The following is a 13477-nucleotide window of genomic DNA, read 5'->3' on the forward strand; positions in this document are numbered from 1 at the left end:
GGTAGTACCCGCCCGGTCTACAACATCACCAAGGCTCGGCCCAATCGGCCCCAAGGTGGCGCTGCAGCGATCAGAAGTACGAAATGCCTCGTAACTCCTGAACCGTCCGTCGCAGACCCAAGTGTCTTACATCACCGGAATCCTTGGCTCAAGCCAAACAAGACGCAGGCCTCGGATTCGATGGTTGCGCTGGCGAGATTTTCGGGTATTTGGGATTTTGTGAAAAAGCTACTTTTGCACACTAGTCCTAGGTCTTTCGCCCGATCTGACCCAAACCGGTGCAGAAAGATTCCCTGGAGTCTGATTGCCGACAGCGATGGGGAAAAAAGTCGGAATTTCGATTCACGTTGGCGACGGGACGCCAAAACGTTGGGAGTGGGCGAGGCGGGCTTTACTTAAATGGCCATAACTCTCCAACGGAATGAGACAATTACACCCAAGTCGGTACACCTGTGCACGGGCTCAGCCTGTGCTCAGGTGAAAAGGGATGTGGCGACTGGCCACTTGGTGGCGCTGTAAACAGTAAAAACAACAAAATGAATACGGCCATAGGCGACTGTATGTCAGGTGATTTTTCACACATGCACAAGGTATTCATACCACATGATAGAACTCCTCATTCGGAACAACTTTGCTTCTAGGACCACTGCTGCCAATCAAAGCGCTGGTTGAATAATGGAGATTATTTGAAGAATGAAGGAAAAAAAAAACTAAAAAACAGCCCTACTTTTGCAGACTGGTCCTAGGTTGAGAGTTTTACATCTCTCGATCAACCACTGCAGTTCAGTTCTCTGGACTTCCTAGGTCGTTAACTACCAGAAGAAGAGGAACTCGAACAATCTGCTCTTTTAACCAGTGTGTCCAGGGGAGAGCGCGAACGCAGTCCCCCACTACCATAAATTATGCAGTCGAGATTCCCACATTTGGGGAATTCGCAGGGGTCAGCACAACCGGAGTGCAATGGCCGAGCCTCGCCCTGGGTGAACCACCTTCCTGATCATGGTGTCTCCCCTGCCAGGTAAGTATGAATTCCCAGGCCTCCCGTCAGAGGCACCCTGTCCCTCTCCGCAATCCTCACCAACGGTCGGACAATCAAACACACACCTGATTCGACTCATCAGCTCATTCGTAAAAACTCCAAGAGATAAGAGAGAGACATCAAAAATCTGCAGCGTCGGGCTCTTTTGCTGTTGTTGTTGTGGATGATGTTGTTTTCATGCTCCGGATCCATGAGCCAAAAATCAATTTCACACGCGGTCACCGGATAGTGGACGAATCAGATGTTACACGAGATCAGAACAGAGTTGTTGTTTTTTTTCCCGTTTTTTTCCCTCTCACACCACCATTACCTGTATAGCATATGATCACCTACAACACCTTTAAAGCACCCATACACAGCAATATACGTTACTTCCATTAACACCTGCTGCCACACAAGACTAAAACATCTCTTTCATTGAACGCAGTTTTGGGGGGTGCACCGTTCCCAGAAGTACTGCAATACCGGGTCGATGCGTGGAGTGGACGGAGCAAGCCCCTGTTCCATCTCCCAGTTCCAAAAATCAATTTAATATATGGTGCCCGGGTAGGGCACGTATCAGATATTAAACTGATAAGAACAGATTTTTCTTTCGAAAAGTTTTATTGTCACAGTTTTCCATTCCATTATTTCCATTTACATCCATTAATATTTTCTTTTAAATCACATTTATTTACACATATTAAACAAAAAAGAAAACAATTTACTGTTAAAAATTTATGTTTGTGTGTTGTGTAAAAAGTCCATGTATGTTTTTAAAAGAAAGGTAAATGGGTTAAAATAAATAGGAATAAAACAATAAAACATGCCAAATAAAACATCTCTTGTACAGGATCGAGGGTGAGTCCCTATCAAGATTGTCCATTCACTGCAGGTCTCCAGGACAGGCCTCAGACTCCCCGTTTCCGGTGCTCGGCGGAGATCCCCTCTCCTCCGGCCCGCTGGCCCGCTGTTCCCGTAGCCAGATTGGTGAGGGTGCATCTACGGGCGGCCAGGTACGGTGGCGGCCGGGACCCTCTCCGTGTGACCCCGGCCCCCCCATCCGAATAACGACGTGCGGCCCACCCTGCAGCGTTGTTCTTATTCTTTGCTCGCACGCGCGGAGGGGGACCGTCACGCGTTTCCCCACCAGCAGGTTTCTGGTGACCCAGATGGCATCCTTGATCACGTTTAGGGTGAGCCAGAGCGAGGCAAATGTTGGTGGTGTCAACTCCTTCAAGCCCTGACCCACCCCCAGGACGGCGAGCTTATAGTCCACCTGGGCCCCACCCGCTGGCAGGCACGGGAAAAACAGGGGGCCGGTCTTGGCCCACAGGTCCCGCGCAGCGCCGCACTCCCAGAGCAGATGTCGAACGGTCTCCGGGGAACCACATCCGGACCGTGGGCAGGTGGAGTTTTTGGCCATGCCTCTGGAGTGCATAACCGCCCTGACCGGGAGGATCTCATGAGCCACCATCCACGACAAGTCTTTAAGCCTGTTCTGGAGAGCTGGGTGGGCTGCGTTCCTCCAAACATCTTTGGCCTCACCTAGTGTGAGGCCTGGAACCGGGCTCACCGATTCTCGATCCTGCACAAGAGAGGTAAGAGACTTGTGATTAGTTAAAACAGTGGCATCATTTGTCTCTAAAAGGTATTTCTTTAAAAATTTCTTAATAAAACTATGCTCTTTTGACAAATTAAAAGACACTGGACTTTTAAGATCAATGGGTAAAATTTTCAAAGTTCTTAGGTATGACCCCATCCAGAATCGGGTCATGGCTGCTGTCTTGTGTTCTCTGGATGGGGTCAGTGCGTACTGGATGTGGAGGGCGGCAAAGCGGCTGCCTAAAAACAGGTGGGGGTCTGGGAGGCCTTTCCCTCCATTTTCTTTTTTTCTTTTTGACGACCTCCCTCTTTAGTCGTTCCCACTTGGACCCCCACAGGAAATAAAATACCGCCCTCTCCAGGTTTGCCAGGAATCGTCTTGGGGGACTAAAAACAGAACAGACAAGTAAAATTAGTGGTAAAATCACTGCTTTAAAAATTAAAATCTTGCCTTCAAACGTCAGTTGTCTCAGTCCCCAAAAGCCCAGTCTTTGCCTGACTTTCCCTAACATGTCAGTCCAGTTTCCTTGTCCTCCACCCTCTCTGTCAAATTTTACACCTAAAATTTTCAACTCATTGTCTTTAAAATCCAAATCTAGTCCAGCGGTGTCTACGTTCCCCCACGGCCCGAAGAGCTGGGCCTCGGACTTACTCCTATTGAGCTTGGCGCCCGAGGCCCGACCGTACCAGTCAGTCAAGTCCATTGCTCTTCGTACTGATAAAAGGTCAGTCGCTAAAAGGGTCACGTCATCCATATATAAAACACAGGTCGCCGTCAGTCCACCAGTCCCTGGGATGTCTAGTCCTTTAATCCATTTATCCCTTCTCAAGATTTGTGCCAGTGGCTCAATACAAGCCACATACAGAAGGGGAGATAAAGGACACCCCTGACGGACGCCGCTGTAGAGTTTTACAGCTTTGGATAAATGCCCGTTAACCAAAATTCTGCTAGACAACTCGTTGTACAGCAGTCCCACCCAGGCTGTAAACCTCCCAGGAAAACCCATTTTTTCCAGTACCTGGAACAGGTACTGGTGCGAGATGCGATCAAAGGCTTTTTCGAAATCTAAATTTAGGACTACTAGCCGAATGTTTCTGTCTCTCGCAAAACAGATGGCGTCTCTGATCAGTACCAGGCTTTCCGTGATCTTCCTGCCGGGCACAGCGCATGCTTGATCCAGGTGGATTACGTCCTCTAAAACAGTCGACATACGTGTAGCTAAAATCTTACTAAAAAGTTTACAATCATAATTTAAAAGAGTGATTGGTCGCCAGTTTCTCAGGTCAGTCTTGTCCCCTTTTTTGTATAGTAATGTAACTATCCCTACTCTAAAGCTGTCTGGAAGTCTGTCAAGAGTCTCAAGTTCTTTAAAAACTGTCAATAAGTCGTGTGCTAAAATGTCCCAGAAAGTCAGATAAAACTCAAAGGGGAGTCCATCCAAGCCTGGGGACTTCCCCTTTTTAAAACCGTTTAATGCTTTGTGCATTTCTAAAAGAGTAAAATCTTGGGATAAAAGCACATCTGGACTCTTTACCTTTTTGTCTAAAAACCCTAAAACTTCCTCTAAGATGCCATTGTGTACCTCTTTAGTGCTGTATAAATTATTGTAAAAACTTTCAATTTCCCCTAAAATCAGATCTGTTGTGTTTACCTCCCCACCTGTAAAAGTTTTTAAAGTATTAATTGACCCTCCCCGTGTTATTGTCTTTTTAAAAAAATATCTAGTACACTTTTCCCCTTCTTCTATTTCTATCTCCTTACATCTTAAAATGACACCTTTAGTCTTTGTTTCGGACAAATCTGACATTTCTTTCTTTACTTCTTTAATTTCTTCTGTAAAATCCAATCCACTGTTTAAAAGGTTAAAATATCTCTGCAGTCTTTTTTGCAGCCCCATCATGCGTCTTTTTTCTTTATTCTTTTTTTCTTTTCCAATTTGTTTAAAAAACCGTCCTGTCCTTTGTTTCACCATCTCCTACCACAGTGCACGTGAGTCGAAAAAGTCTTGGAGGGTCTGCCATTGGCTGAACTGCTCCCTATATTCACTAATCACTTCCTCATCCTCTAATAGGGAGCAGTTCAGCTTCCACAGCCCTCCCCCTACAGTCACACCAGAGGGTAGTGAAAGGGTGCAAGAGAGCATCATGTGATCAGAAAAGAAGAGGGGGCTCAATGTAGCATCGGTCGGCGGGCAGTCCCTTGTAAAAACATAGTCAATTCGAGAGGCTCTGGCGCCATCACCACTGAACCAGGTGAAGCCCTCCTCTCTTTGATGCATTGTTTTAAAGCAGTCGACTAACTTAAAATCTTTGACTATATTTTGTAATAAAACCGATGTCTTGTCGACCTTAAAATCCTCTCCTGCCCTCTTTCTATCCTGTCTTGATAAAACACAATTAAAATCCCCTGCTACCACTAGGGGAGCCCTCCCGAGCATGTGGGGCTGCAGGTCTTCTAAAAGCTCATACCTGTTGTTTTTACCTGTAAAACCATACACATTTAAAATGTTAAAATCCTTACCTAAAAAAGTCAGATTAGCTAAAATTGCCCGCCCATCCCTCACCACAGTGCTGCCCTTCACCAAAACATGGGGATTTTTTTATTAAAATAGCAACACCGTCATTTTTGTTAAAATTGGACCCACTCCAGATGGAAAGTCCTGGGGTCCAAATCTCCTCCCACTTCCTGTAATTTGTTAAAAAAGGCAGACCACATTCTTGCAATAAAAACACATCTGACTTAAAAGATTTTAAAAAGGATAACACACTCTGTGCTCGTATATTGCTCTTCACACTTCTCACATTGATTGTGGAGATAGTGAGAGCCATGAGCAGTATGGTTAAAAGGGTGTGAGACATTTAAAAGCAACCAAGGGACTACAGAGATATAATTAAAATCACGTTATTTCTTGTTGCACTTGCCTTCCCTTTTCCCCAGATGAGCTGGGATCAGGGGAGCAAGTGCTTGACGCCTCAGGGCTCGCAGAGAAGGCCTCTTGCGAATCCTTTGGCGATGATGTTCTTAGCTTGAAATGCAGAAAAGAGACTTCATTAGGAGATTCTGCGGGCCACATACGGTCTAGATCTTCCATGGGGGAACTATCTAGCCGATGCGCTAACCGCAGCTTTTTCTCCTCTGTTTGAACCAGAGGAGATCTCGCAGTTCTTTTCTGCACTTCAGCATTGGGGAGCGAAACATCTGTTTCACTCCCACTCGTGGACACACTAACCTCAGACACGGTTACTAGGGAGGAAGCCATTTCCTCCTATTCATCCTCCATACTGTCTTCTTTTTCAATTTCATTTTGAGGATTGGCTTCCTCCCCCTCACCAACTGCCAGAATTGACTCCGCCCCTGTGGCCGCCCCACTTCCTCCTTCCTGTCCAATCCCTGAGGCTGGCTGGGGGTTTGAATTTCCCGCCAAAACCTTGGGGCCCGCCTCCTCAATTGTTTGTTCTTTGGGTGGGGCGGCCATTTTGTTGCTTTTTAACTTGTTGGCAAAACTTTTAGGGCAGTCTCTGTAGAGATGGGATGATTCTCCACAGAGGTTGCACTTTCTGCCATTTTGGCACTCTTCAAAAATGTGCCCAATTTCTCTGCACTTCCTACACACTACTTCTTGGCATGCCTCGGCGAGATGTCCAAGTTTGCCACACTTGCGGCATAGCTTGGGCATCCCTTGGTAATGGATGTAGCCTCTATTCTCTCCCAACACAATCATAGAAGGTATTTGACTCAGGCCATGGTAGCTGTTGGGATCTGCCCATTGTTTAATGGGCACTCTCCACGCACAGCTCCAGATACCGTCTTCATCTAAAACCTTGACTGGTTGTCCACGAATAGAGCAATATCTTGCCAACCATACAGAAATATCTTCTCCACTAACTGTTTCATTAAACATCCTGACAATCACAACTTTCAGTGAATTATCAGTCAGTTTTTCCACAGTGAACATGGAGAAATTGGCTTTACACATTTCAAACCGAGTCCAAAAAGTACTTAGCAAGGAAGCAGAAGCAAAACTTACATCAAAGCCATGATTCAGGGGCAGAGTCAACAGGCAGTTTATGTCCACAACCTTAAAACCAAGTAACTGTTGGATGCACTTCCTAGAAAAGTCCAGCCTGGACATGACCTGGAGAGTGCCATCCTCTTTTGGTTTAAATTTAAAACGCACGCTGTGGTGCCTCCTCATGCCGGCACGAGCAGCCGACATGTTGGAGGCACCACTAGCCTGCTGCGGCTAAAACCCAACAATAAATATACAATAAATAAATTAAAACCTGCTTACCTTAAAACCAGAGGATTCCTCGTGGAACGAGTCTTCAATTAAAAGCCGCTTGTCAATGTACCTCCTGAAGGGTGTGTGTCCCGTGTGACAAGCAACACACGAGACCAAGTCCAACAAGAGGCGATCGCAGTCTCAACCGTCTGACAAGATACTTGATCTTAGCCAAAAGGCCGAGAAGCGATGACACAATGACGCAGAGGCGGGGGAGCCGTCAAAGGCCACGCCCACCTGGGCCGTGGCGAGAGGGTCTAAAGGTCGCCAACAAACAAGCTCAGCTCACAGCAAACAAGCTCAGCTTGACTGTTGACACCGAAAATGGATCACAGCAGAGCGCACAACACGACACTTTGGAGTGCAACCTGGGATTTTGGACCAACAAACATTCTGCCCTAAAAGTGAGCGGGCAGACCAAAGCGTACGTCGTAGAGACTTGAAACTCTTGAGGGATGGTAGTACCCGCCCGGTCTACAACATCACCAAGGCTCGGCCCAATCGGCCCCAAGGTGAGTTGAATAATGGAGATTATTTGCAGAATGAAGGAAAAAAAAAACTAAAAAACAGCCCTACTTTTGCAGACTGGTCCTAGGTTGAGAGTTTTACATCTCTCGATCAACCACTGCAGTTCAGTTCTCTGGACTTCCTAGGTCGTTAACTACCAGAAGAAGAGGAACTCGAACAATCTGCTCTTTTAACCAGTGTGTCCAGGGGAGAGCGCGAACGCAGTCCCCCACTACCATAAATTATGCAGTCGAGATTCCCACATTTGGGGAATTCGCAGGGGTCAGCACAACCGGAGTGCAATGGCCGAGCCTCGCCCTGGGTGAACCACCTTCCTGATCATGGTGTCTCCCCTGCCAGGTAAGTATGAATTTCCAGGCCTCCCGTCAGAGGCACCCTGTCCCTCTCCGCAATCCTCACCAACGGTCGGACAATCAAACACACACCTGATTCGACTCATCAGCTCATTCGTAAAAACTCCAAGAGATAAGAGAGAGACATCAAAAATCTGCAGCGTCGGGCTCTTTTGCTGTTGTTGTTGTGGATGATGTTGTTTTCATGCTCCGGATCCATGAGCCAAAAATCAATTTCACACGCGGTCACCGGATAGTGGACGAATCAGATGTTACACGAGATCAGAACAGAGTTGTTGTTTTTTTCCCGTTTTTTTCCCTCTCACACCACCATTACCTGTATAGCATATGATCACCTACAACAGCTTTAAAGCACCCATACACAGCAATATACGTTACTTCCATTAACACCTGCTGCCACACAAGACTAAAACATCTCTTTCATTGAACGCAGTTTTGGGGGGTGCACCGTTCCCAGAAGTACTGCAATACCGGGTCGATGCGTGGAGTGGACGGAGCAAGCCCCTGTTCCATCTCCCAGTTCCAAAAATCAATTTAATATATGGTGCCCGGGTAGGGCACGTATCAGATATTAAACTGATAAGAACAGATTTTTTCTTTCGAAAAAGTTTTATTGTCACAAGTTTTCATTCCATGTTTTCCATTTACATTTTTTTTTTTTTTTTAAATCAAGTATTTATTTACACATCTTAAAACAACAAAACAAACAAATAAAAGGACACAATTTATAGTTAAAAATCAATTATTGATTGTGTGTTGTGTAAAAGTCCATGTATGTTAATATTTGTGTTGTTTTAAAGGAAACGTAAATGGATTAAAATAAATAGGAATAAAACATAAAAACAATAGAACAATAAAACATGCCAAATAAAACATCTCTTGTACAGGATCGAGGGTGAGTCCCTATCAAGATTGTCCATTCACTCCAGGTCTCCAGAACAGGCCCCAGACTCCCCGCTTCTGGTGCCCAGCGGAGATCCCCTCTCCTCCGGCCCGCTGACCCGCTGTTCCCGTAGCCGGTGTGGTGAGGGTGCATCTACGGGCGGCCAGGGTCGGTGGCGGCCGGGACCTTCTACGTGTGACCCCGGCCCCCCCATCCGAATAACGACGTGCGGCCCACCCTGCAGCGTTGATCTTATTTTCTGCTCGCACGCGTGGAGGGGGACCGTCACGCGTTTCCCCACCAGCAGATTTCTGGTGAGCCAGATGGCATCCTTGATCACGTTTAGGGTGAGCCAGAGCGAGGAAAATTTTGGTTGTGTCAGCTCCTTCAAGCCCTGACCCACCCCCAGGATGGCGAGCTTGTAGTCCACCTGGGCCCCACCCGCTGGCAGGCACGGGAAAAACAGGGGGCCGGTCTTGGCCCACAGGTCCCGCGCAGCGCCGCACTCCCAGAGCAGATGTCGAACGGTCTCCGGGGAACCACATCCGGACCGTGGGCAGGTGGAGTTTTTGGCCATGCCTCTGGAGTGCATAACCGCCCTGACCGGGAGGATCTCATGGGCCACCATCCACGACAAGTCTTTAAGCCTGTTCTGGAGAGCTGGGTGGGCTGCGTTCCTCCAAACATCTTTGGCCTCACCTAGTGTGAGGCCTGGAACCGGGCTCACCGATTCTCGATCCTGCACAAGAGAGATAAGAGATTTGTGATTAGTTAAAACAGTGGCATCATTTGTCTCTAAAAGGTATTTCTTTAAAAATTTCTTAATAAAACTATGCTCTTTTGACAAATTAAAAGACACTGGACTTTTAAGATCAATGGGTAAAATTTTCAAAGTTCTTAGGTATGACCCCATCCAGAATCGGGTCATGGCTGCTGTCTTGTGTTCTCTGGATGGGGTCAGTGCGTACTGGATGTGGAGGGCGGCAAAGCGGCTGCCTAAAAACAGGTGGGGGTCTGGGAGGCCTTTCCCTCCATTTTCTTTTTTCTTTTTGACGACCTCCCTCTTTAGTCGTTCCCACTTGGACCCCCACAGGAAATAAAATACCGCCCTCTCCAGGTTGGCCAGGAATCGTCTTGGGGGACTAAAAACAGAACAGACAAGTAAAATTAGTGGTAAAATCACTGCTTTAAAAATTAAAATCTTGCCTTCAAACGTCAATTGTCTCAGTCCCCAAAAGCCCAGTCTTTGCCTGACTTTCCCTAACATGTCAGTCCAGTTTCCTTGTCCTCCCCCCTCTCGGTCAAATTTTACACCTAAAATTTTCAAATCATTGTCTTTAAAATCCAAATCTAATCCAGCTGTGTCTACGTTCCCCCACGGCCCGAAGAGCTGGGCCTCGGACTTACTCCTATTGAGCTTGGCGCCCGAGGCCCGACCGTACCAGTCAGTCAAGTCCATTGCTCTTCGTACTGATAAAAGGTCAGTCACTAAAAGGGTCACGTCATCCATATATAAAACACAGGTCGCCGTCAGTCCACCAGTCCCTGGGATGTCTAGTCCTTTAATCCATTTATCCCTTCTCAAGATTTGTGCCAGTGGCTCAATACAAGCCACATACAGAAGGGGAGATAAAGGACACCCCTGACGGACGCCGCTGTAGAGATTTACAGCTTTGGATAAATGCCCGTTAACCAAAATTCTGCTAGACAGCTCGTTGTACAGCAGTCCCACCCAGGCTATAAACCTCCCAGGAAAATCCATTTTTTCCAGTACCTGGAACAGGTACTGGTGCGAGACGCGATCAAAGGCTTTTTCGAAATCTAAATTTAGGACTACTAGCCGAATGTTTCTGTCTCTCGCAAAACAGATGGCGTCTCTGATCAGTACCAGGCTGTCCGTGATCTTCCTGCCGGGCACAGCGCATGCTTGATCCAGGTGGATTACGTCCTCTAAAACAGTCGACATACGTGTAGCTAAAATCTTACTAAAAAGTTTACAATCATAATTTAAAAGAGTGATTGGTCGCCAGTTTCTCAGGTCAGTCTTGTCCCCTTTTTTGTATAGTAATGTAACTATCCCTACTCTAAAGCTGTCTGGAAGTCTGTCAAGAGTCTCAAGTTCTTTAAAAACTGTCAATAAGTCGTGTGCTAAAATGTCCCAGAAAGTCAGATAAAACTCAAAGGGGAGTCCATCCAAGCCTGGGGACTTCCCCTTTTTAAAACCTTTTAGCGCTTTGTGCATTTCTAAAAGAGTAAAATCTTGGGATAAAAGCACATCTGGACTCTTTACCTTTTTGTCTAAAAACCCTAAAACTTCCTCTAAGATGCCATTGTGTACCTCTTTAGTGCTGTATAAATTATTGTAAAAACTTTCAATTTCCCCTAAAATCAGATCTGTTGTATTTACCTCCCCACCTGTAAAAGTTTTTAAAGTATTAATTGACCCTCCCCGTGTTATTGTCTTTTTAAAAAAATATCTAGTACACTTTTCCCCTTCTTCTATTTCTCTCTCCTTACATCTTAAAATGACACCTTTAGTCTTTGTTTCGGACAAATCTGACATTTCTTTCTTTACTTCTTTTATTTCATTTGTAAAATCCAATCCATTGTTTAAAAGGTTAAAATATCTCTGCAGTCTTTTTTGCAGCCCCATCATGCGTCTTTTTTCTTTATTCTTTTTTTCTTTTCCAATTTGTTTAAAAAACCGTCCTGTCCTTTGTTTCACCATCTCCCACCACTGTGCACGTGAGTCGAAAAAGTCTTGGAGGGTCTGCCATTGGCTGAACTGCTCCCTATATTCACTAATCACTTCCTCATCCTCTAATAGGGAGCAGTTCAGCTTCCACAGCCCTCCCCCTACGGTCACACCCGTGGGTAGTGAAAGGGTGCAGGAGAGCATCATGTGATCAGAAAAGAAGAGGAGGCTCAATGTAGCATCGGTCGGCGGGCAGTCCCTTGTAAAAACATAGTCAATTCGAGAGGCTCTGGCGCCATCACCACTGAACCAGGTGAAGCCCTCCTCTCTTTGATGCATTGTTTTAAAGCAGTCAACTAACTTAAAATCTTTGACTATATTTTGTAATAAAACCGATGTCTTGTCGACCTTAAAATCCTCTCCTACCCTCTTTCTATCCTGTCTTGATAAAACACAATTAAAATCCCCTGCTACCACTAGGGGAGCCCTCCCGAGCATGTGGGGCTGCAGGTCTTCTAAAAGCTCATACCTGTTGTTTTTGCCTGTAAAACCATACACATTTAAAATGTTAAAATCCTTACCTAAAAAAGTCAGATTAGCTAAAATTGCCCGCCCATCCCTCACCACAGTGCTGCCCTTCACCAAAACATGGGGATTTTTTATTAAAATAGCAACACCGTCATTTTTGTTAAAATTGGACCCACTCCAGATGGAAAGTCCTGGGGTCCAAATCTCCTCCCACTTCCTGTAATTTGTTAAAAAAGGCAGACCACATTCTTGCAATAAAAACACATCTGACTAAAAAGATTTTAAAAAGGATAACACACTCTGTGCTCATATATTGCTCTTCACACTTCTCACATTGATTGTGGAGATAGTGAGAGCCATGAGCAGTATGGTTCAAAGGGTGTGAGACATTTAAAAGCAACCAAGGGACTACAGAGATATAATTAAAATCATGTTATTTCTTGTTGCACTTGCCTTCCCTTTTCCCCAGATGAGCTGGGATCAGGGGGGCAAGTGCTTGACGCCTCAGGGCTCGCAGAGAAGGCCTCTTGCGAATCCTTTGGCGATGATGTTCTTAGCTTGAAATGCAGAAAAGAGACTTCCTTAGGAGATTCTGCGGGCCACATACGGTCTAGATCTTCCATGGGGGAACTATCTAGCCGATGCGCTACCCGCAGCTTTTTCTCCTCTGTTTGAACCAGAGGAGATCTCGCAGTTCTTTTCTGCACTTGAGCATTGGGGAGCGAAACATCTGTTTCACTCCCACTCGTGGACACACTAACCTCAGACACGGTTACTAGGGAGGAAGCCATTTCCTCCTCTTCATCCTCCATACTGTCTTCTTTTTCAATTTCATTTTGAGGATTGGCTTCCTCCCCCTCACCAACTGCCAGAATTGACTCCGCCCCTGTGGCCGCCCCACTTCCTCCTTCCTGTCCAATCCCTGAGGCTGGCTGGGGGGGTTTGAATTTCCCGCCAAAACCTCGGGGCCCGCCTCCTCAATTGTTTGTTCTTTGGGTGGGGCGGCCATTTTGTTGCTTTTTAACTTGTTGGCAAAACTTTTAGGGCAGTCTCTGTAGAGATGGGATGATTCTCCACAGAGGTTGCACTTTCTGCCATTTTGGCACTCTTCAAAAATGTGCCCAATTTCTCTGCACTTCCTACACACTACTTCTTGGCATGCCTCGGCGAGATGTCCAAGTTTGCCACACTTGCGGCATAGCTTGGGCATCCCTTGGCAATGGATGTAGCCTCTATTCTCTCCCAACACAATCATAGAAGGTATTTGACTCAGGCCATGGTAGCTGTTGGGATCTGCCCATTGTTTAATGGGCACTCTCCACGCACAGCTCCAGATACCGTCTTCATCTAAAACCTTGACTGGTTGTCCACGAATAGAGCAATATCTTGCCAACCATACAGAAATATCTTCTCCACTAACTGTTTCATTAAACATCCTGACAATCACAACTTTCAGTGAATTATCAGTCAGTTTTTCCACAGTGAACATGGAGAAATTGGCTTTACACATTTCAAATCGAGTCCAAAAAGTACTTAGCAAGGAAGCAGAAGCAAAACTTACATCAAAGCCATGATTCAGGGGCA

At 46.1% G+C, this 13477-nt stretch overlaps 2 non-coding genes and 2 pseudogenes across 2 annotated transcripts; all 4 read right to left on the minus strand.

The window, feature by feature from the left end:
- Nucleotides 1-862: 862 nt before the first annotated feature.
- On the minus strand, nucleotides 863-1026 carry LOC143726604 (U1 spliceosomal RNA). The gene has a single exon (XR_013198844.1). It is a non-coding gene; the product is annotated as a U1 spliceosomal RNA (small nuclear RNA).
- A 444-nt stretch (nucleotides 1027-1470) lies between these two features.
- On the minus strand, nucleotides 1471-1643 carry LOC143727260 (U2 spliceosomal RNA; annotated as a pseudogene).
- Nucleotides 1644-7617: 5974 nt separating this feature from the next.
- On the minus strand, nucleotides 7618-7781 carry LOC143726605 (U1 spliceosomal RNA). The gene has a single exon (XR_013198845.1). It is a non-coding gene; the product is annotated as a U1 spliceosomal RNA (small nuclear RNA).
- Nucleotides 7782-8224: 443 nt separating this feature from the next.
- On the minus strand, nucleotides 8225-8399 carry LOC143727295 (U2 spliceosomal RNA; annotated as a pseudogene).
- Nucleotides 8400-13477: the final 5078 nt, after the last annotated feature.

This window comes from Siphateles boraxobius, unplaced genomic scaffold (genome assembly GCF_051911475.1).
Source record: "Siphateles boraxobius isolate OS27281-9 unplaced genomic scaffold, OSU_SipBor_1 77, whole genome shotgun sequence".
Taxonomy (NCBI): domain Eukaryota; kingdom Metazoa; phylum Chordata; class Actinopteri; order Cypriniformes; family Leuciscidae; genus Siphateles; species Siphateles boraxobius.